The 21390-nt window shown below is 58.9% G+C and overlaps 1 long non-coding RNA gene across 1 annotated transcript in view; it reads left to right on the forward strand.

Moving 5' to 3' along the window:
- Window positions 1-852: 852 nt before the first annotated feature.
- Window positions 853-21390, forward strand: part of LOC132815940 (uncharacterized) — a 31656-nt gene continuing 11118 nt past the window's right edge. Inside the window, exon 1 of the long non-coding RNA XR_009644720.1 lies at window positions 853-930. This is a non-coding gene — a long non-coding RNA (uncharacterized LOC132815940). The remainder of the gene's footprint in view (window positions 931-21390) is intronic.

A 21390-nucleotide genomic window follows, 5' to 3' on the forward strand; every position in this document is an offset into this window, starting at 1 on the left:
TGTGCCAACTCCACACACACAGTCGCCCGAGGCTGGAATCGAACCCGGGGGCGGGGGGTGAGGCAACACTGAGCCCCCCTGACAATCCCACCATCTCCTACCCGTCGATGACCGTTTGATGTGTATACCCGGGGAGTATCTATGTTGTCTAGTGTTTATTTCAGAAAGATTAGGAACAAGGGCAATGCCTCCACAAGCTCAAGATGCTTGATCCTCCTAGAAAAAATACTTATACCAATTTCAAAAAGAGACTTTATTCACAAAAAAGCTTTCCGTACAAACACAGTCACTAAAGTTCGGTTCTGTACAGTCTTTACAACAAGTCTTTGTCATGACATATATACTCCCCTTGGCTGATTAACTGAAATGTTAGGTCTGAGCTGTTCCTTCTGAATTAACATCACAAAGTTACATTGATAAGGATCTTTGTGAAGTGCCTGTGTTCTGTATCTGTTCTCCCATGAACCCCGCCCTCCGAATACAACACCTTATAAAGCCATAAACCTGTTTGTCAACTTTCAGCAGAAGCAGCCTCAGGGCATTGAACACAGACTGAATTACTCAGTGACGCTTGGATCAGCTCAGATCAAATTCTCAAGCAAAGAGATGGCTGGGGATATTCAGTAGCAACGGTGAAGAGAGAGAGGAATAATTCACATTTGAAGGGACCCTTCCTCAAAATGGTCTGTTCTGAAGGAACTTTCGCGCAGAAATCACTGGATTGAAAGGTGAACTCTGTCTGTCTCTTCCTCCCTCTCCCATCAGAGATGCTGCCGGACATGCTTAGCTTCTTCAGCAATCTCTGTAATGATGTTTCAGGTCCCCAGTGCATCCGTACAGATTGGGTTTAGTGTTGAATTCTCAAGCTTGCTCTGTTCAAGGGATTGAACCCCTCTGCTACAAAGGGGGGTCAGTTACCTCAGCTAACTGGTTCGTGTTGCCAACACTGTTGGCTCAATCTCTATCATGTCTGACATTACCATGCAGCCCCCAGCTTCTCAACCTCGCTCCTCACCTGAGGTGTGTGACCCACCAGGCCTCTATCTCTGACAGGACAGCAGCTCTTGGGTCCTCCTGGACTATACTCTCTGTCCCCCTCTCTCTGTCCGCCCTCTCTCTGCCCCCTCTCTCTGTCACCCCTCTCTCTGTCCCCCTCTCTCTGTTCCCCCTCTCTCTCTGTCCCCCCTCTCTGTCACCCCTCTCTCTGATCCCCCTCTCTCTGTCGCCCTCTCTCTGTCCCCGCTCTCTCTGCTCCCCCTCTCTCTGTCCCTCTCGATATGTCTCTTTTTCTCTGTGCCTTTCACTCTGCCCCCTCTCTCTGTCCCCCTCTTTCTGACACCTTCTCTCTGTCCCCTTCCCTCTGTCCCCTACTCTCTGTCACCCCTTTCTGTCCCTGCTCTCTCTGTACCCGCTCTATGTTCCTCCTACTCTCTCTTCCCCCCTATCCGTGCCCCCTTTCTCTACCCCCTCTCTCTATCCCCACTCTCCCTGAATCCCTCTCTCTGACCCCTTGTCTCTGTTCCCCCTCTCTGACCCCCTGTCTCCAGTTTCCGCTCTCTCTGTCCCGCTCTTTCTGGGGCCAATCTCTCTGTTCCCCTCTTACTGTCCCACTATTACTGTCGCCCTCTCTCTGTCCCCCTCTCTCTGTCACCCCTCTCTCTGTCACCCCTCTCTCTGTCACCCCTCTCTCTGTCCCCCTCTCTCTCTGTCCCCCTCTCTCTGTCACCCCTCTCTCTGCCCCCTCTCTCTGTCACCCCTCTCTCTTTCCCTCTCTCTATGTCACCTCTCTCTCTGTCACCCCTCTCTCTGTCCCCCCTCTCTCTGTCACCCCTCTCTCTGTCACTCCTCTCTCTGTCCCCTTCTCTCTCTGTCACCCCTCTCTCGGTCTGCCTCTCTCTCTGTCCCCCTCTCTCTGTCCCCCTCTCTCTCTGTCACCCCTCTCTCTGTCCCCCTCTCTCTGTCCCCCTCTCTCTCTGTCCCCCCTCTCTGTCACCCCTCTCTCTGTCACCCCTCTCTCTGTCCCCTCTCTCTGTCATCCCTCTCTCTGTCACCCCTCTCTCTGTCCCCCTCTCTCTGTCACCCCTCTCTCTGTCCCCTCTCTCTCTGTCCCCCCTCTCTCTCTGTCACCCCTCCCTCTGTCCCGCTCTCTCTGTCACCGCTCTCTCTGTCACCCCTCTCTCTGTCACCACTCTCTCTGTCCCCTCTCTCCCTATCACCACTCTCTCTCCCCCTCTCTCTGTCCCCCTCTCTCTCTGTCACCCCTCTCTCTGTCCCCTCCCTCTGTCCCCCTCTCTCTGTCCTCCTCTCTCTGTTCCCTCTCTCTCTGTCACTCTTCTCAATGCCGCCCCATCTCTGTCCGCCCTCACTCTCTGTGCCCCCCTCTCTATCTCCCACCTCTCTGTCCCCTCTTCTCGGTCCCCCTCTCTCTGTCCCCCTCTCTCTGTCCGCCCTCTCTCTTTTCCCCCCTCTCTGACCCACCTCTCTCCTGACCACCTCTATCTGTCCCCTGTTTCTCTGTACCCCCTCTATGTCCCCCACACCCCCGTGTCTCCCGCTCTGTTTTCTATCTCTCTTACCCTCTCTCTGTCCCCCTCTCTCTGTCCCGTACTCTCTGTCCCCCACTCTCTGTCCCCACTCTCTACCCTCCACTCCCATCCCCTCTCTCTGTCCCCACGTCTCTCTATCCCCCTCTCTCTGTCCCGCTCTCTCTGTTCCCCCTCAGTCTGTCCTCCCCCTCTGTCCTCTTATCACTGTCCTCCTTCTCTGTCCGCCCTCTCTCTCTGTCCTCCACTCTGTCCATCTTCTCTCCCTGTCACCCCTCTCTCTGTCCCCCACCTCTAACCGCCCTCTCCGTCCCCGGTCTCTGTACCCCTTCTCTCTGTCTGCCCCTCTCTGTCCCTCCTCTCTCTGACCGCCCTCTCTCTCTCTGTCCCGCCCTCTGCCCCCCTCTCTGTGTCCCCATCTGTCTGTCCCCCTCTCTCTATCCCCCTCTCTCTGTCCTCTTCTCTGTGTCCCCCTCTCTCTGCCCACCCCTCTCACTTTCCACCTCTCTCTTCTCCCTCCCTCTGTCACCACCTCTCCCTGTCCCTCTCCCTGTACCCCCCGTTTCCACCTCTGTCTCCTTTTCTGTCCCCCCACCTTGTCTCCCACTCTCTGACCCCCACTCTCTCTCACCCCTCTCTCGCTGTCCCTCTCTCGCTGTCCCCTTCTCTCTGCCCCCGGTTCCCCCACTTTCTGTCCACTGCTCGCTCCATTCCCCCCTCTCTCTGTTCCCCCTCTCTGACCCCCCTCTCTCCTTACCACCTCTCTCTGTCCCCTGTGCCTGTGTATCCCCTCTATGTCCCCCACCACCCCCCATGTCGAACGCTCTCTGTTTTCCATCTCTTACACGCTCTCTGCCCCCTCTCTCTGTCCCCCTCTCTCTGCCCCCCTCTCTCTGTCCCCCCTCTCTGTCCCCCACTCTCTGTTCCCCTCTCTCTGTCCCCCTCTCTCTGTCCCCCCTCTCTGTCCCCCACTCTCTGTTCCCCTCTCTCTGTCCCCCACTCTCTGTCCCCACTCTCTGCCCTCCACTCCGATCCCTCTCTCTGTCCACCTCTTTCTGTCCCCCTCTCTCTATCCCCTTCTCTTTGTCCCCCCTCTCTCTGTCCTCCTCTCTGTGACCCCATCTCTCTTTCCACCTATCCCTGTCCCCCTCTCTCTGTCCCCCTCTCTCTGTCCCCCTCTCAGTACCCCCGTGTCCACTCTCTCTCCCAAATCCCCCTCTCTCTGTGCCCCTCTCTCTGGCCCCCTCTCTGTGCCTCCTTTCTATCACCCGCTTGCTCTGTCCACCTCTCTCTGTCCCCGTCTCTCTATCCCCATTCTCTCTGTCCCCCTTTTACGGTCCCCCTCTCTCTGTCCCTCCTCTCTGTCCGCCCCCTCCCACCTCTGTCTCCTCTCTCTGACCTCTCTCTCTGTTCCACCCTCTCTGTCACCCTCTCTCTGTCCCCCCTCTCTGTCCTCCCTCTCTGTCCCACCCTCTCTATTCCCCCCTCTCTGTTCCCCCTCTCTTTGTCCGCCCCTCACTGTCCCCCTCTCTCTGTCCCCCCTCTGTCTGCCCTCTCTCTGTGCCCCGTCGCTCTGTCTCCCTGATCTCTGAACCCCTTCTCTCTGCCCCCTTCCTCTTTGTTCCCCCTCTCTCTGTCCCCCTTTCTCTGCCCCCCTCTCTCTGTGTCCCCTCTCTCTGTCGCCTCTCTCTCTGTCCCCTCTTTCTCTGTCCCCTTCTCTCTGTCCCATTCTCTACTTCCCCCTCTCTCTGTACCCTTCTCTCTGTCCCCTTCTCTCTGTCCCCTTCTCTCTCTGTCCCCTTCTCTCTCTGCCCCTTCTCTCTCTCTGCCCCTTCTCTTTCTGACCCCCTCTAACTGCCCCCCCTCTCTCTGACCCCCTCTCTCTGTGTCCCCTCTCTCTGTGTCCCCTCTCTCTGTCCCACCTCTCGCTGTCTCCCTCTCTCTCAGTCACCCCTCTCTCTTTCCCCCTGTTTGTCCCCTTCTCTCTGTCCTGCCCCTCTGTCCCCTTCTCACTGTCTCCCCTCTCTGTCTCGGGGGACAGAGAGAGGTGGTAAGGAGAGTGGGGTGTCAGAGGAGGGGTACAGAGGGAACGGGACATATAGAGAGGGACAGAGAGAGACGGGAATAGAGAGAGGGGGACAAAGAGAGAGGGGTCAGAGAGAGGGGTACAGTAAGAGGGGAACACAGGGAGGGGGTTCAGGGAGAGTGGGTACAGAGAGAGGGAGGTAGAGATAGTGGGCACAGAGAGGTGTGTCCAGAGAGGACGGGGGAAGAGAATGGGTATAGAGAGAGACACAGAGGTTGGACAGTGAGAGGTGGGTGACTGATATTGGGGGACAGAGAGAGAGGGACTTTTGGGGGGGTCAGAGAGTCGGTGACAGAGTGGGGGTAGGGACAGAGAGAGAGGGACAGAGAGAGGGGTACAAAGACGGTGGCAGGGAGAGGGCAGACAGAGAGAGCGTGAACAGAGAGAGAGGGGGACAGAGAGAGGGGGACGGAGAGACGGGGACAGAAAGAGAGGCGAGAGACAGAGGGGGAACAGTGAGAGGCATACAGAGAGACCGGAAACAGAGAGAAGGGAACAGAGAGAGAGGGACAGAGTCAGGGGGACAGACATTGGGACAGAGAGAGGGGTGACAGAGAGAGGGGTGACGGAGGGAGGGGTGACAGAGAGAGGGGCAGAGGGAGAGGCGGGGGTCAGAGAGGGGGGACAGTGTGGGGGGATGGGGTGAGACAGATGGGGGAATGGGGCACAGGGGGGAACAGAGAGTGGTTAAGAGAGATGGAAAACAGAGAGCGGGTGTCACGGGGGGACATAGAGGGAGGTACAGAGACACGGGACACAGAGAGAGGTCGGAGAGAGAGGGGGCGGATGGGGGTCAGAGAGGAGGTATGGAGAGAGGGGGGATAATGGGAGGGGGCAGAGAGAGGGGGAAAGGGAGAGGGTTGGACAGAGAGAGTGGGGACAGAGAGGGGGACAGAGAAATGGGGACAGAGAAAGAGGCCGTCTCTCCCTGAACCCCTCTCCCTGCCCTCCTACGACCCCTTTCTCGGTCCCCCATCTCTCTGTCTCCCATCTCTGTCTCCCATCTCTGTCCCCATCTCTCTGCGTCCCCTCGCTCCGCCACCCCTCTCTCTGACCCCCGCCTCTCTGTTCTCCTCTCTCTGTTCTCCTCTCCTGTCCCCCTCTCTCTGTACTCCTCTCTTTGTCCCCCACTCTCTGGCCCCCTCTATCTGTTCCCCCTCTCTCTGTCTCCCCTCTCTCTATCTGCCCCTCTCTGTGCCCCCCCTCTATCCACCCTCTCTCTGTCGCCCTCTTTCTGTCCCCCTCTCTCTGTTCCCCTGTCAATGTCCCCTTCTCTCTGCCCCCTTCTCACTGTTCGCCCCTCTCTGTCCTCTCTTTCACTGCCCCTCTTTCTCTGGCCCCTCTTTCTCTGTCCCCTTCTCTGTCCCATTCTCTCTCTGACCACCATCTCTCTGTTCCCCCTCTCTCTGTCCCCTACTCTCTGTCACCTCTCTCTGTCACCCTCTCTCTGACACCCCTCTCTCTGTCCCCCTCTCTCTGTCCCCTCTCTCTCTGTCTCCCTCTCTCTGTTCCCCTCTCTCTGTCACCCCTCTCTCTGTCCCCACTCTCTCTGATCCCCCTCTCTCTGTCCCTCTCTCTCTGTCACCCCTCTCTCTGTCCCCCCTCTCTCTGTCCCTACTCTCTCTGATCCCTTTCTCTCTGTCCCCCCTCTCTCTGTCCCCACTCTCTCTGATCCCCCTCTCTCTGTCCCTCTCTATATGTCTCTTTTTCTCTGTGCCTTTCACTCTGCCCCCTCTCTCTGTCCCCCTCTTTCTGACACCTTCTCTCTGTCCCCTTCCCTCTGTCCCCTATTCTCTGTCACCCCTTTCTGTCCCTGCTCTCTCTGTACCCGCTCAATGTTCCTCCTACTCTCTCTACCCCACTCTCCGTGCCCCCTTTCTCTACCCCCTCTCTCTATCCCCTCTCTCCCTGAATCCCTCTCTCTGACCCCTTTAACCCCGTCTCTCTGACCCCCTGTCTCTGTTCCCCCTCTCTGTGTCCCCTCTCCAGCCTCCGCTCGCTCTGTCGCACAATTTCTGGGGCCAATCTCTCTGTTCCCCTCTTACTGTCCCCCTCTCTCTGTCCCTGTGCTCTGTCCCCCCTCTCTCTGTCCCCCCTCTCTCTGTCCCCCTCTCTCTGTCCCTGTGCTCTGTCCCCCCTCTCTCTGTCCCCTTTCTCTCTGTGCCCCCTCTCTCTGTCCCCCCTCTCTCTGTCCCACCCTCTCTATGTCCTCCCCTTCCGTCCCCCTCTCTCTGTCCCCCTCTCTCTTTCCGACTTCTCTCTGTCTCCCGTGTATCTGTACCCCCCTCTATGTCCCCCCGTTACACTCGATCGTTGTTTTCGATCTCTCTTAACCACTCTCTGTCCCATTATCTCTGTCCCCCTCTCTCTGTCCCTGTGCTCTGTCTCTTTCTCTCTGTTACCGCTCTCTCTGTCCCCCCTCTGTCTCTCACCTCTCTCTCTATCCCCCTTTCTCTGCCCCGTCCCCCTCTCTCTGTCCCCCCTCTCTGTCCCCCCTCTCTGTGCCCCGTCCCCCTCTCTCTGTCCCCCTCTCTCTGTCCCCACTCTCTCTGTCCCCCTCTCTCTCTATCCCGCGCTCTCTGCCCCTCTTCTCTGTCCGCACTCTCTCTCTGACCCACCTTTTGAGTCCCCTTCTCTCAGTCCCCCCTCTCTGTCCGCCCTCTCTCTCTGCCCCCCTTCCGCCCTCTCTCTGTCCCCCCTCACTGTTCCCCTCTCTCTGTCACCCCTCTCTCTCTGTCCCCCCTCTCTGTCACCCCTCCCTCTGTCCCCCCACTCTCTCTGTCCCCACTCTCTCTGTCCCCACTCTCTCTGTCCGCCCTCTCTCTGTCCCCCTCTCTCTGTCCCCCCTCTCTCTGTCCCCCCTCTCTCTGTCTCCCCTCTCGATGTCCCCCTCTCTCTGTCCCCACTCTCTCTGTCCCCACTCTCTCTGTCCTCCCTCTCTCTGTCCCCCTCTCGCTGACCCCCTCTCTCTGTCTCCCCTCTCTCTGTCCCCCTCTCTCTGTCCTCTCTCTCCCTGTCCCCTCTCTGTGTATCCCTCTCTGAACCCTCCCCTCTCTCTGTCCCCCCCGTCTCTCGCCTCTCTCTCTGTCCCCCTCTCTCTGTCCCCCTCTCTCTGACCCCATCTCTCCTTCCCCCCTCTCTCTGTCCCCCGCACTATGTAACCCCTCGCTCTGTCCCCTGTCTCTGACCCACCCTCTATGTCCGCCCTCTCTGACCTTCTCTCTCTCCCCCCCCTCTCTGTCCCCCTGGCTCTGTCCCCACTTTCTGTACCCCCCTTTACCCCCTCTCCGTTTCCCCCTCAATGTCCCCCATCTCTGCCCCCCTCACTCTGTCCACCTCTCCGTCTCCCCCTCTCTGTCCCCCTTTCTGTCCAACCTCTCTCTCTGTCCCCCCTCTCTCTGTCCCCCCTCTCTCTGTCCCCCCTCTCTCTGACCCCCTCTGTCGCCCTCTCTCTGTCCCCTTCTCTCTCTGCCCCCATGTCCCCCGCTCACTGTCCCAATCTCTCTCTGCCGCTCTCGCTCTGCCCCCTCTCTCTCTCCCCCCCTCTCTGTCGCTCCTCACTGTTTGCACTCTGTCTCTGTCTCCCCTCTCTCTGTCTCCCCTCTCTCTGTATACCTCTCCGTATCCCCTCTCTCTGTCCCCCCTTTCTGTCCAACCTCTCTCCCAGCACCCCCTCTCTCTGTCACCCCTCTTTCTGTTCCACTCTCTCTGCCCCCCTCTCTCTGTCCTCCCTCTCTCTATCACCCCTCTCTCTGTCACCCCTCTGTCTGTTCCCCTCTCTCTGTCCCTCCTCACTGTTCGCACTCTCTCTGTCCTCCCCTCTCTGTCTCCCCCCTCTCTGTCCCCCATTTCTGTCCAACCTCTCTCCCTGTCTGTCTTCTCTCTGTCCCCCACCCCGTCGCCCTCTCTCTGCCCCCTCTCACTGTCCCAATCTCTCTCTGCCGCTCTCGCTCTGCCCCCTCTCTCTGCCCCCTCTCTCTTTCCCACCCTCTCTCTGTCCCTGACTCTCTCTGTCCCTGACTCTCTCTGTCCCCCACTCTCTGTCCCTGCCTGTCTCTGTCCCCACCTCTCTGTTTCCCTCTCTCTGTCCCTCTCCCTGTCTCCCTCTCTCTGTCCGCTCTCTCTGTTCCCTTCTCACTGTTCCCCGCTCTCTGTTCCCTTTTCTCTGTCCCCCTCTTTCTGTCTCCCTCTCTCTGTCTGCCCATTTTGTGCCCAACTCTGCCTCCTCAGTCTGCACCCTGCTCTGTCCCTCTCTCTGTCCTACCTCTCTGTCCTCCCTCTGTCTGTCACGCGATATGTCCCAAATCTCTCTGCCCCCTCTCTCTTACCCCCCTCACTCTGTCCTCTTCTTTCTGTTCCCCTCTCTCTGTCCACCTCTCTCTGTCCCCATGTTTATCACTACTCTCTCTGTCACCCCTCTCTCTGTCCCCCCCTCTGTCCGCCCTCTCTCTGTCCCCACTCTCTCTGTTCCCCCCCTCTGTCACCCCTCTCTCTGTCCCCACTCTCTGTCCTCAACTCTCTGTCCCATCTCTCTGTTTCCCTCTCTCTGTTCCCTCTCTCTGTCCCCCTCTGTCTTTCCCCCTCTCTCTGTTCTCCCACTCTCTGTCCCATCTCTCTGTCCCTCCTCTCTCTGTCCCCACTCTCTCTGTGGCCCCTCTCTCTGTCCCTCTCTCTCTGTCCCCCTCACTCTGTCCCCCTCACTCTGTCCCCCTCTCTCTGTCCCCCTCACTCTGTCCCCGCTTTCTCTGTCCCACCCTCTCTGTCCCCTTCTCTCTGTCACCACTTCTGTCCCATTCTCCCTTTGCCCCCTTCGCTGTTCCACCCCCTCTCTGTGCATTGGCTTCTCTGCCCCCCACCACTGTCCTCCCGCTCTCTGTCCCCCTCTCTCTGTCCCCCTCTCTCTGTCAACTCTCTCGCCGCCCCTCTCTCTTACCCCCTCTCTCTGTCCCCTCCTTTCTGTTCCCTCTCTCTCTGTCCCTGACTCTCTCTGTCCCCCACTCTCTGTCCCTGCCTGTCTCTGTCCCCACCTCTCTGTTTCCCTCTCTCTGTCCCTCTTCCTGTCTCCCTCTCTCTGTCCGCTCTCTCTGTACCCTTCTCACTGTTCCCTTTCTCTGTCCCCCTCTTTCTGTCTCCCTCTCTCTGTCTGCCCATTTTGTGCCCAACTCTGCCTCCTCAGTCTGCACCCTGCTCTGTCCCTCTCTCTGTCCTACCTCTCTGTCCGCCCTCTGTCTGTCACGCGACATGTCCCAAATCTCTCTGCCCCCTCTCTCTTACCCCCCTCACTCTGTCCCCTTCTTTCTGTTCCCCTCTCTCTGTTCCCCTCTCTCTGTCCCCCAAGTTTATCCCTACTCTCTCTGTCACCCCTCTCTCTGTCCCCCCTCTCTCTGCCCCCTCTCCCTTTGTACCCCCTTTGTCTCTCGCCTTTCTTTCTGATCTCCTCTCTCTGCCCCGTCCTCCTCTCTCTCTGTCCCCCTCATTCTGTCACACCATCTCTGTCCCCCTCACTCTGTCCCCCTCTCTCTGTCCCCCTCCCTCTGTCCCCCGTCTCTCTGTCCCCCCTCTCTGCCCCCAATCTCTCTGTGCCCCCTCTCTCTCTGTCCCCCTCACTCTGTCCCCGCTTTCTCTGTCCCACCCACTCTGTCCCCCTCTCTCTGTCCCCACTCTCTCTGTGCCCCTCACTCTGTCCCCGCTTTCTCTGTCCCACCCTCTCTGTCCCCTTGTCTCTGTCACCACTTCTTTCCCATTCTCTCTTTGCCCCCTTCGCTGTCCCACCCCCTCTCTGTGCATCGGCTTCTCTGCCCCCCACCTCTGTCCTCCCTCTCTCTGTCCCCCTCTGTCTGTTCCCCTCTCTCCGTCCCCTCTCACTCTGTGTCCTCCTCTCTCTGTTCCCCTCACTCTGCCCCCTCAGTCTCCCCTCCTCTCTGTCCCTCTCTCTGTCCTACCTCTCTCTGTGCCCCTCTCTCTCTCTGTGCGCCTCACTCTCTCTGGCCCCATCTGTCTCTGACCCCATCTCTCTGTACCCCTTCTCTGTCCCCCTCTCTCTCTGCCCCTCTCTCTCTCTGTCCCCCTTCATCTCCCCCCTGTGTCCCACACTCTCTGTTTTCCCTCTCTATTCACTCCTCTCTGTCCCCATCTCTCTGTCACCCTCTCTCTCTGTCCCCAATCTCTCTGCCCCCTCTCTCTTACCCCCCTCTCTCTGTCCCTGCCTGTGTCTGTCCACACCTCTCTGTTTCCCTCTCTCTGTCCCTCTCCCTGTCTCCCCCTCTCTGTCCCCTCTCTCTGTTCCCTTCTCACTGTTCCCCGCTCTCTGTTCCCTTTTCTCTGTCCCCCTCATTCTGCCCCCCTCTCTGTCCCTCTCTCTGTCCTACCTCTCTCTGTGCCCCTCTCTCTCTGTGTGCGCCTCACTCTCTCTGGCCCCATCTGTCTCTGACCCCATCTCTCTGTACCCCCTCTCTGTCCCCCTCTCTCTATGCCCCTCTCTCTCTCTGTCCCCCTTCCTCTCCCCCCTGTGTCCCACACTCTCTGTTTTCCCTCTCTATTCACTCCTCTCTGTCCCCATCTCTCTGTCACCCTCTCTCTCTGTCCCCACTCTCTCTGCCCCTCTCTCTTACCCCCCCTCTCTCTGTCCCTGCCTGTCTCTGTCCACACCTCTCTGTTTCCCTCTCTCTGTCCCTCTCCCTTTCTCCCCCTCTCTGTCCCCTCTCTCTGTTCCCTTCTCACTGTTCCCCGCTCTCTGTTCCCTTTTCTCTGTCCCCATCATTCTGTCTCCCACTCTCTGTCTGCCCATTTTGTGCCCAACTCTGCCTCCTCAGTCTGCACCCTGCTCTGTCCCTCTCTCTGTCCTACCTCTCTGTCCTCCCTCTGTCTGTCACGCGACATGTCCCAAATCTCTCTGCCCCCTCTCTCTTACCCCCCTCACTCTGTCCTCTTCTTTCTGTTCCCCTCTCTCTGTCCCCCTCTCTCTGTCCCCCATTTTTATCACTACTCTCTCTGTCCGCCCTCTCTCTGTCCCCACTCTCTCTGTACCCCCCTCTCTGTCACACCTCGCTCTGTCCCCACTCTCTCTGTCACTCCTGTCTCTGTTCCCCACTCTCTGTCCTCCACTCTCTGTCCCATCACTCTCTGTTCCCCTCTCTCTGTCCCCTCTCTCTGTTCCCCCTCTCTATGTCGCTCTCTGTCTGTCCCCACTCTGAGTCCTCCACTCTGCCCCCTCAGTCTGCCCCCTCTCTGTTCCTCTCTCTGTCCTACATCTCTCTGTGCCCCTTTGTCTCTGTGTGCGCCTCTCTCTCTCTGGCCCCATGTGTCTCTGACCCCATCTCTCTGTACCCCCTCTCTGTCCCCCTCTCTCTCTGCCCCTCTCTCTCTCTGTCCCCCTTCACCTCCCCCCTGTGTTCCACACTCTCTGATTTCCCTCTCTATTCACTCCTCTCTGTCCCCCCTCTCTGTCACCCTCTCCCTCTGTCCCCACTCTCTCTGCCCCCTCTCTCTTACCCCCCTCTCTCTGTCCCTTCCTTTCTGTTCCCCTCTCTCTTTCCCCCACTGTCTGTCCCCGATGTTTGTCTCCACTCTCTCTGTCACTCCTCTCTCTGTCCTCACTCTGTTCCCCTTTCTCTTTGTCCCCTTTTCTCTGTCCCCCTCTCTCTCTGACCCTCTCTCTTACCCCCTTTCCCTGTCCCCTCCTTTATGTTCCCCTTACTCTTTCGCCCTCTGTCTGTCCCCCAAGTCTGTCCCCACTCTCTCTGTCCTCCTCTCTCTGTACCCCGTCTCTCTCTCCCTGCTCTGTGCACCTCTCTCTGTCCCGCTCTCTCTGTGTCCTTCTCTCTATTCTCCTCTCCATGTCCCCTTCTCTCTGTTCCCTTCTCTCTTTCCCCCTCTCTATCCACCCTCTCTGTTCCCCCTCTCTCTCCTCCTCCTCTCTATCCCCCTCACGCTGTTCCCTTCTCTCTGTACCCACTCTCTCTGCACCCCACTCTCTGTCCCTGTCTCTCTCTGTCCCCCTCTCTCAGTTCCCCTCACACTGCACCCATCCCTCTCTGTCCTCCCTCTCTGTCCCCCTCTCCCTGTCCCCCTCTCTCTGCCCCTCTCTCTGTCCCCCTCTCCCTGTCCCCCTCTCTCTGTCCCCCTCTCTCTGTCGACTCGCTCTCTGCCCCCCTCTCTCTGTCCCCTCTCTCTGTCGAATCGCTCTCTGCCCCCCTCTCTCTGTCCCCTCTCTCTCTGTCCCCCCTCTCTCTGTCCCCCTCTCTCTGTCCCCCTCTCTCTGTCGACTCGCTGTCTGCCCCCTCTCTCTGCCCCCACCTCTCTGTCTCCCCCCTTTCCCCCCTCCCTCTCTGTCCCCTCTCTCTCTGCCCCACACTCAATGTCACACTCTCTCTGTCACCCTCTCTCTGACCACCTCTCTCTCCCCCTCTCAATGTTCCCCTCTCTCTGTCCACCCTCTCCATTTCCCCCCCTCTCTGTCCCCTCTCTCTGTCCCCCTCTCTCTGCCCACTCTCTCTGTCCCCTTATCTTTGTTCCTCTCTCTCTGTCCCCCTCTCTCTGTCCCCTCATTCTGCACCCTGCTCTGTCCCTCTCTCTCTGTCCTCCCTCTGTCTGTCCCCCATTCTCTGTCCCCCCTCTCTGTCCCAAATCTCTCTGCCCCTCTCTCTTACCCCCTCTCTCTGTCCCCTCCTTTCTGTTCCCCTTACTCTTTCACCCTCTGTCTGTCCCCAAAGTCTGTCCCCACTCTCTGTCACCCCACTCTCTGTCACCCCACTCTCTGTCCTCCTCTCTCTGTCCCCCTCTCATTCTCTCCCTCTCGCTGTCCCCTTATCTATCTCCCATCTCTCTGTCCCCACTCTCTCTGCCCCTCTCTCTTACCCCCTCTCTCTGTTCCCTCCTTTCTGTTCCCCTTACTCTTTCCCCGACTGTCTGTCCCCCAAGTCTGTCCCCACTCTCTCTGTCACCCCTCTCTCTGTCCCCACTCTCTGTCCCTCCTCTCTCGGTCCTCCTCTCTCTGTCCACGTGTCTCTGTGTCCCCTTTATGTCACCCCCTGTGTCCCACACTCTCTGTTTTCTCAGTCTATTAACCCCTCTCTGTCCCCCCTCTCTCTGTCCCCACTCTCTCTGACCTCTCTCTCTGTACCACGTCTCTCTGTCCCCGCTCTGTGCCCCTCTCTCTGTCCCGGTGTCTCTGTGTCCTTCTCTCTATTCTCCTCTCCATGTCCCCTTCTCTCTGTCCCCCTCTCTCTGTACCCCGTCTCTCTGTCCCCCCTCTCTCTGTCCCCGCTCTTTCTGACCTCTCTCTCTGTACCACGTCTCTCTGTCCCCGCTCTCTGCCCCTCTCTCTGTCCCGGTCTCTCTGTGTTCTTCTCTCTATTCTCCTCTCCATGTCCCATTCTCTCTGTCCCCCTCTCTATCCCCCCTCTCTGCCCCCCCTCTCTGTTCGCCTCTCTCTGTTCTCCTCTCTATGTCCCCCTCTGTCTGTCCCCCTCTGACTCCTCCACTCTGCCCCCTCAGTCTGCCCCCCTCTCTGTCCCTCTCTCTGTCCTACCTTTCTCTGTCCCCTTCTCACTGTCCCAATTCTCTCTGCCCCTTCTCTCTTACCCCCCTCTCTCTGTCCCGGTCTCTCTGTGTTCTTCTCTCTATTCTCCTCTCCATGTCCCATTCTCTCTGTCCCCCTCTCTATCCCCCCTCTCTGCCCCCCCTCTCTGTTTGCCTCTCTCTGTTCTCCTCTCTATGTCCCCCTCTGTCTGTCCCCATCTGACTCCTCCACTCTGCCCCCTCAGTCTGCCCCCCTCTCTGTCCCTCTCTCTGTCCTACCTTTCTCTGTCCCCTTCTCACTGTCCCAATTCTCTCTGCCCCTTCTCTCTTACCCCCCTCTCTCTGTCCCCTTCTTTTAGTTCCCCTCTCTCTGTCCCCCTCTGTCTGTCCCCCAAGTTTGTCCCCACTCTCTCTGCCACACCTCTCTCTGTCCCCACTCACTGTCCTCCTCTCTCTGTCCCCTCTATCTTTTTCCCCTCTCTCTGTCCCCCTCTCTCTGCCCCATCTCACTGTCCCTCCCTCGCTCTGTCCACCCTCCCTGTCCTCCTGTCTTCTGTCCCTCCTCACGCTGTCCCCCCATATGTGCCCCCCTCTCACTGTCCCTCTCTCTCTGTCCCCCTCACTCTGTTCCCTCTCTCTGTCCCCTTTCTCTGTCCCCCTCTCTCTGTTCGACTCTCTTTGTACCCACTCTCTCTGTCTCCCCCTCTGTTCCGCCTCTCTGTCCCCCTCTCTCTGTCCCAACTTTCTCTGTCCACTCTCGCTCTGTCCCCCTCTCTCTTAACCCCCTCTCTCTGTCCCTTCCTTTCTGTCCCTCCTCTCTCTCTGTCTCCCTTCTCTCTGACCCCCTCTCTCTGTCCCCCTCTCTCTGACACCCTTCTCTCTGTCTCCCCGCTCTCCATCTCCCACCCTCTGTCCCCCTCTCTCTGTACCCCTCTCTCTGTCCCCCCTCTCTCTGTACCCCTCTTGCTGTCCCCCCCTCACTGTCCCCCTCTCTCTGACCCCCTCTCTCTGTTCCCCACTCTCTGTGCACCCTCTCTCTGTCCTCGTAACTCTATCCCCTCTCTCTGTTCCCCCTCTCTGTCCCAATCTCTCTGTCCCTCCACTCTCTCTGACCCCCCTCTCTCTGTCACCCCTCTCCACGTCCCCCTCTCTTTGTCCCCTTCTCTCTCTTCCCCTCTCTCTGTCTCCCTTTCTCTGTCCCACTCTCTCTGTCCCCCTCTCTCTGACCCCCTCTCTGTCCCACATCTCTGTCACGCCCCCCTCTCTCCCCCTCCCTCTGCCCATCTCTCTGTCCCACTCTCGCTCTCTCCACCCTCCCTGTCACCCTCTCTCTGCCCCTCCTCTCTCTGTTCCCCTCACTCTATCTCCATATATGTCCCGCTCTCTCTGTTCTCCTCTCTCTGTCTCCTTCTCCCTGTTCCCTTCTCTCTGTCTCCTTCTTTTTGTCCCGCTCTCTCTATCCCTTTCTCTCTGTCCCCGTCTCTCTGTCGCCATCTCTCTGTCCCTCTCTCTCTCTGTCCCCGTCTCTCAGTTCCAATCCCTGTTCCCTTCTCTCTGCCCCCTCTCTCTGCCCCCCTCTATCTGTCTCCCCTCTCTCTGTTCCCCTCTTTCTGTCCCCCATCTCTCGGTCCCCTCTCTCTGTCCCCCTCTCTCTGTCCCCCTCTCTCTGTCCCCTTCTCTCTGCCACCCCTCTCTCTGTCCCCCTCCCTCTCTCGCTCTCTCTCTGTCCACCCTCTCTCTATCCCCCTCCCTCTGTCCCCCTCTCTCTGTCCCCCCTCTCTCTGTCCCCCTCTCTCTGTTCCCCACTCTCTGTCCACCCTCTCTCGGTCCCCGTACCTCTGTCCCCCTCTGTCTGTCCCCCTCTCCACATCCACCCTCTCTCTGTCCCCTTCTCTCTTTCCCCTCACTCTATCCCCTTCTCTCTGACCCCCTCTCTCTGTGCCCCCATTCCCTGTCCACCTGTCTTCTGTCCCCCAGTCTGTACCCCTCTCTCCGTCCCCCGTCTTCTGTCCCCCCTCGCTCTGTCCCCCTGTCTGCCCCCCTCTCTCTGTCTCCCACTCTCTGTCCCCCTTCTCTCTGTGGCCCTCTCTCTCTGTTCCCCTCTCTCTGTTACCCCTCTGTGACCCCCACTCTGTCCCCCCTCTCTGTCCCACAGCTCTCTGTCCCCACGTCTCTGTCCCCCTAAGTCTGTCCTCCTCTCCTGTCACCCCCCTCTCTGTCCAGCCTCTCTCTGCCCCTCACTCTGTCCCACCCTCGCTCTGTCCACCCTCCCTGTCCCCCTGTCTTCTCTCCACCCACTCTCTGTCCCCCCGTCTGTTCCCCCTCTCTCTGTCCTCCTGCCTCTGTCCCCCCTCTCTCTGTGTCCCCTCTCTCTGTCCGCCATCTCTCTGTCTCCTTCTCTCTGTTCCTCTCACTCTATCCATGTATCTCTGCCCCGCTCTCTCTGTTCCCCTCTCTCTATCTCTTTCTCTCTGTTCCCTTCTCTCTGTCCCCCTCTCTCTGTCCCCCCTCTCTCTGTCCCCCTCAATCTCTCCCCCATCTCTCTGTTCCCCTCTTTCTGGCCCCCATCTCTCGGTCCCCTCTCTCTGTCCCCCACTCTCTCTCTCCCCCTTCTCTCTGTTCCCCTCTCTCTGTCCCCTTCCTCTGTCCCCGCTCTCTCTGTTCCCCCTCTCTCTGTTCACCCTCTCTCTCTGTGCCACTCTCTCTTTCCCCATCTCTCTGTATCCCTCACTCTCTTCCCGTATCTAGACCCGCTCTCTCTGTTCTCCTCTCTCTGTCTCCTTGTCTCTGTCCTCCTCTCTCTGTCCCACTCTCTGTCCCCCTCACTCTGTCCCCCACTCTCACTTTCCCCCACATCTCTGTCCCCACGTCTTTCTATTCCCCTCAGTCTGTCCTCCTCTGTCACCGCCCTCTCTGTATCCCGTCTCTCTGCCTCCTCTCTCTGTCCCACCCTCGCTCTGTCCAGCCTCCCTGCCCCCTGTCTTCTGTATCCCCTCGCTCTGTTCCCCCCTCTCTGTCTCCCCTCTCTCTGTCCCCCTCTCCACGTCTCCCCTCTCTCTGTCCCCTTATCTCTCTTACTCTCACTCTATCCCCTTCTCTCTATCCACTTCTCTCTGTCCCCCTCTCTCTGTTCCCCTCTCTCTGTTCCCCTCTCTCTGTCCCCTTCTCTCTTTTCGCCTTCTCTCTGTTCCTCTCTCTCTGTCCCCTCTCTCTGTCCCCCTTCTCTGTCCCCTTCTCTGTGTCCCCCTCTCTCTGTCCCCTTCTCTCTGTTCCTTCTCTCTCTGTCTCCCATCTCTCTGCCATCCATCTCTCTGTCCCCCCTCTCTTTATCTCTCTCTCTGTCCCCTTTCTCTCTGTCCCCCTCTCTGTCCCCCTCTCTGTTCCCCTCTCTCTGTTCCCCTCTCTGTGACCCTCACTCTGTCCCCCACTCTCTCTGTCCCCCAGATCTCTGTCCCCCACTCTGTCCACATGTCCCTGTCCCCACGTCTCTGTTCCCCTAAGTCTGTCCTACTCTCTCTGTCCCCCCTCTCTGTCCCCCTCTCTGTCTCACTCTGTCTTTCCCCCCTCTCTCTGTCCCCCCGACTGTCCCCCCCGTCCCCCCGCTCTCTGTCACCCTCTCCACATCCCCCTCTCTCTGTCCCTCTCTCTCTGTTCCCCCTCTCTCTATCCCACCTTTCTCTTTGCCCCTCCCTCTGTCCGCCTCTCTCTATCCCCCTCTCTCTGACCCCCGTCTCTCTCTTCCCCCTCACTCTGTGCCCCCTCTCTCGGTCCCCCTCTCTCTGTCACCCCCTCTCTGTCCCCCCGCTCTCTGTCCCCCTCTCCACATCCCCCTCTCTCTGTCCCTCTCTCTCTTTCCCTCTGTCTTTCCCCTTCTCTCTGTCACCCCACTCTCTGTCACCCCTCTCTGTGTCCTCACTCTCTCAGTCCCCCTCCCTCTGTCCCCCCTCTCTGTCCCCCCTCTCTCTGTCCCCCTCTGTCTGTCCCCACCTCTCTCTGTCCCTCTCTCTCTGTCCCCCTCTCCACGTTCCCCTTCTCTCTGACCCCTTCTCTCTGTTTACCTCTGTCTGCCCCTTCTCTCTGTTCCCCTCACTCTATCCCCATCTCTTTGTCCCCCTTTCTCTGTCCCCTTCTCTCTGCTCCCTTCTCTCTGTTTCGTTTTCTCTGTTCCCCTCTCTCTGTACCCCTCTCACAGTTCCCCTTTCTCTGTCCCCTTTCTTTGTCCCCCTGTTTCTGTCCATCCTCTCTCTATCCCCCTCCATCTGTCCCCCTTCTCTCTGTCACCCAAACTCTGTCCTCCCCTCTGTTCCCACGTCTCTCTGTCCCCCTAAGTCTGTCCTCCTGTCTCTGTTACACCCCTCTCTGTCCCCCCTCTGTCCCTCCTCTCTGTGTCACCCCTCTCTGTCCCTCCTCTCTCTGTCCCACCCTCGCTCTGTCCACCCTCCCTGCCCCCTGTCTTCTGTCTCCCCTCGCTCTGTCCCACCTGTTTGTCCCCATTTTCTCTGTCCCCCTCTCTCTGTCCGTCCTCTATCTCTGCCCCCCTCTCTCTGACATCGCTCTCTCTGTCCCCTTTTCTCTGTTCCCCTCACTCTATCCCCGCATCTCTGTACCCCCCTCTCTGTCCCCCTCTCTCCGTACCCCTCCCTCTGTCCCCTTCCCTCTGTCCCCCTTTTTCTGTCCCCCTCACTCTGTGCCCCTCACTCTGTGCCCCTCTCTCTGTCCACCCTCGCTCTGTCCCCCTGTCTGCCCCCATCTCTCTGTCGACCTCTCTCTGTCCATCCTCTCTCTGTTCCTCTCACTCTATCCTCGTATCTCTGTCCCGCTCTCTCTCTTCCCCTCTCTCTGTCTCCTTCCCTCTCTTTCCCTTTCTCTGTCCCCCTCTCTCTGTTACCACTCTCTCTGTCCGCCCTCTCTCTGTCTCTCTCTCTGTCCACCTCACTCTGTGCCACCCACTCTCTGTCCCCCTCTCCACGGCTCCCCCCTCTCTGTCCCCCTCTCTCTTGTTTCCCTCTGTCTGTCCCCTTCTCTCTTTCACTCTCTCTTTCCCCCTCTCTCTTTCCCCCTCTCTCTGTCCCCCTCTCTTTGTCCCCCTCACTCTGTGCCCCCTCTCTCTGAACCGCACACCACCTCCCCTCTCTCTCTGTACTCCTCTCTCTGTCCGCCCTCGCTCTGTCCCCCCTGTCTGCCCCCTCTCTCTGTCGACCTCTCTCTGTCCCTCCATTCTCTCTGTTCCTCTCATTCTATCCCCGTATCTCTGTCCCACTCTCACTCTTCCCCTCTCTCTGTCTCCTTCCCTCTGTTCCCCCCTCTCTGTCCCCGTCTCTCTGTTCCCCTCTCGCTGTCACCACTCTCTCTGTCCCCTTTCTCTGTCCATCTTTCTCTGTCCCCCTCTCTTTGTCTCCCTTCCCTCTGTCCCCTTCCCTCTGTTCCCCTCCCTCTGCCCCCCTTTCTCTGTTCCCCCTCTCTCTGAGCCCCTCTCCATGTCCCCTTCTCTCTGTCCCTCTGTCTCTGTCCCCGTCTCTCTGTCGCCCTCTCCTTGTCCCTCTCTCTCTGTCCCCGTCTCTCAGTTCCAATCCATGTTCCCTGCTTTCTGCTCCCCTCTCTCTGCTCCCCTCTCTCTGCTCCCCTCTCTCTGCTCCCCTCTCTATTTTCCCCTCTCTCTGTTCCCTTCTCTCTGCCCCCTTCTCTCTGTCATCGTTTTCTCTGACCACCTCTCTCTCTCTGAACCCCTCTCTCTGTCCCCCTCTCCGTGCCCCCTCACAGTTCCCCTCTCTCTGTCCCCTCTCTTTGCCCCCCTGTCTCTGTCCATCCCCTCTCTGTTCCCCTATCTCTGTCCCCCCTCTTTATCCCACTCTCTCGGTCCCTCCTCTCTCTGTCCCACTCTCTCAGTCCCCCCTCTCTCTGTCCCCCTCTCTCTGTTCCCCTCTCTCTGTCACCCACACTCTGTCCCCCACTCTGTCCCCAGCTCTCTGTCCCCCATATGTCCCCACTTCACTCTGTCGCCCAAGTCTGTCCTCCTCTCTTTGACACCCGTCTCTCTCTGCTTCCCTCTCTCTGTCCCACCCTCGCTCTGTCCACCCTCCCTGTCCCCCTGTCTTCTGTCTCCCCTCACTCTGTCGCCCCTGTCTGTCCCCCCTCTCTCTGTCCGTCCTCTCTCTGTCCCCCCTCTCTCTGTTCCCCCTCTCTCTGTCCCCCCTCTCTCTGTTCCCCTCTCTCTGTCCCCCTCTCTCTGTCCCGCGCTCTCTGTTCCACTCTCTCTGTCTCCTTCTCTCTGTTCCCCTCTCTCTGTCATCCCTCTCTCTGTCCCCTTCTCTCTGTCCCCATCTCTTTGTACATCTGTCTCTGTTCCCCTTTCTCTGTCCCCCTCTGTCTGCCCACCTTTCTCTGTACCTATCTCTCTGTCCCCCTCTATCTGTCCCCCCTCTCTCTGTCCACCCTCTCTCTGTCCCCGCCTCTCTCTGTCCCCCTCCCTCTGACCCCTATCTCTGTCCCCCTTTCTCTGTCCGCACTCTCTCTGTCCCCCTTTCTCTTTCCCCCTCTCTCTATCCCCCTCTCTCTGTTCCACTCTCTGTCTGCCCTCTCTCTGCCCCCCTCTCCACGTCCTCCCTCTCTCTTCCCCTCGCTCTCTCCAACTTCCGTCTCCCCCTCCCTCCCTCTCGCCCTCTCCTTCCCTCTCGCCCTCCCCTTTCTCGCCCTCCCACCTCTCACACTCCCCTCTCTCACCCTCACCCCTCTCTCACCCTCCATTCCCTCCCTTCCCTCTCATGCCCTCACCCTCCCTGCCCTCCCCTCCCTCCTTCCCCTCTCTCGCCCACCCCCTCTCTCGCCCTATCCTCTCCCACCCTCTCCCTTCCTCGAACCCTCCCCTCCACTCACTCACCCTCCTCTCTCTCTCTCCCTCCCCTCTCTCACCGTACTCTCTCTCCCTCCCCTCTCTCACGCCCTCCCCTCTCTCGCCAACCCCTCCCTCCCCTCTTTCGCCATCGCCTCTCTCACCATCCCTTCTCTCACCCTCCCCCTCTCTCGCACTCCCCTATCTCACCCTCTCCCTCCCTCTCGCCCTCGCCCTCCCTCCTGCCCACCCCTCCCTCCCCTCCCTCTCTCGCCCTCCCCTCTTTCACTCTCTCCCTCTCACACCCTCCCCCTTTTCTCGCCCTCCCCTCCCTTCCCTCTCATCTCTCGGTCTCCCCTCTCTTGCCATTTCCTCTATCATCCTCCTCGCTCTCGCCCTCCCCCTCTCACTTC

This window comes from Hemiscyllium ocellatum, chromosome 5 (assembly GCF_020745735.1).
Source record: "Hemiscyllium ocellatum isolate sHemOce1 chromosome 5, sHemOce1.pat.X.cur, whole genome shotgun sequence".
NCBI classification, from domain to species: Eukaryota; Metazoa; Chordata; class Chondrichthyes; order Orectolobiformes; family Hemiscylliidae; genus Hemiscyllium; species Hemiscyllium ocellatum.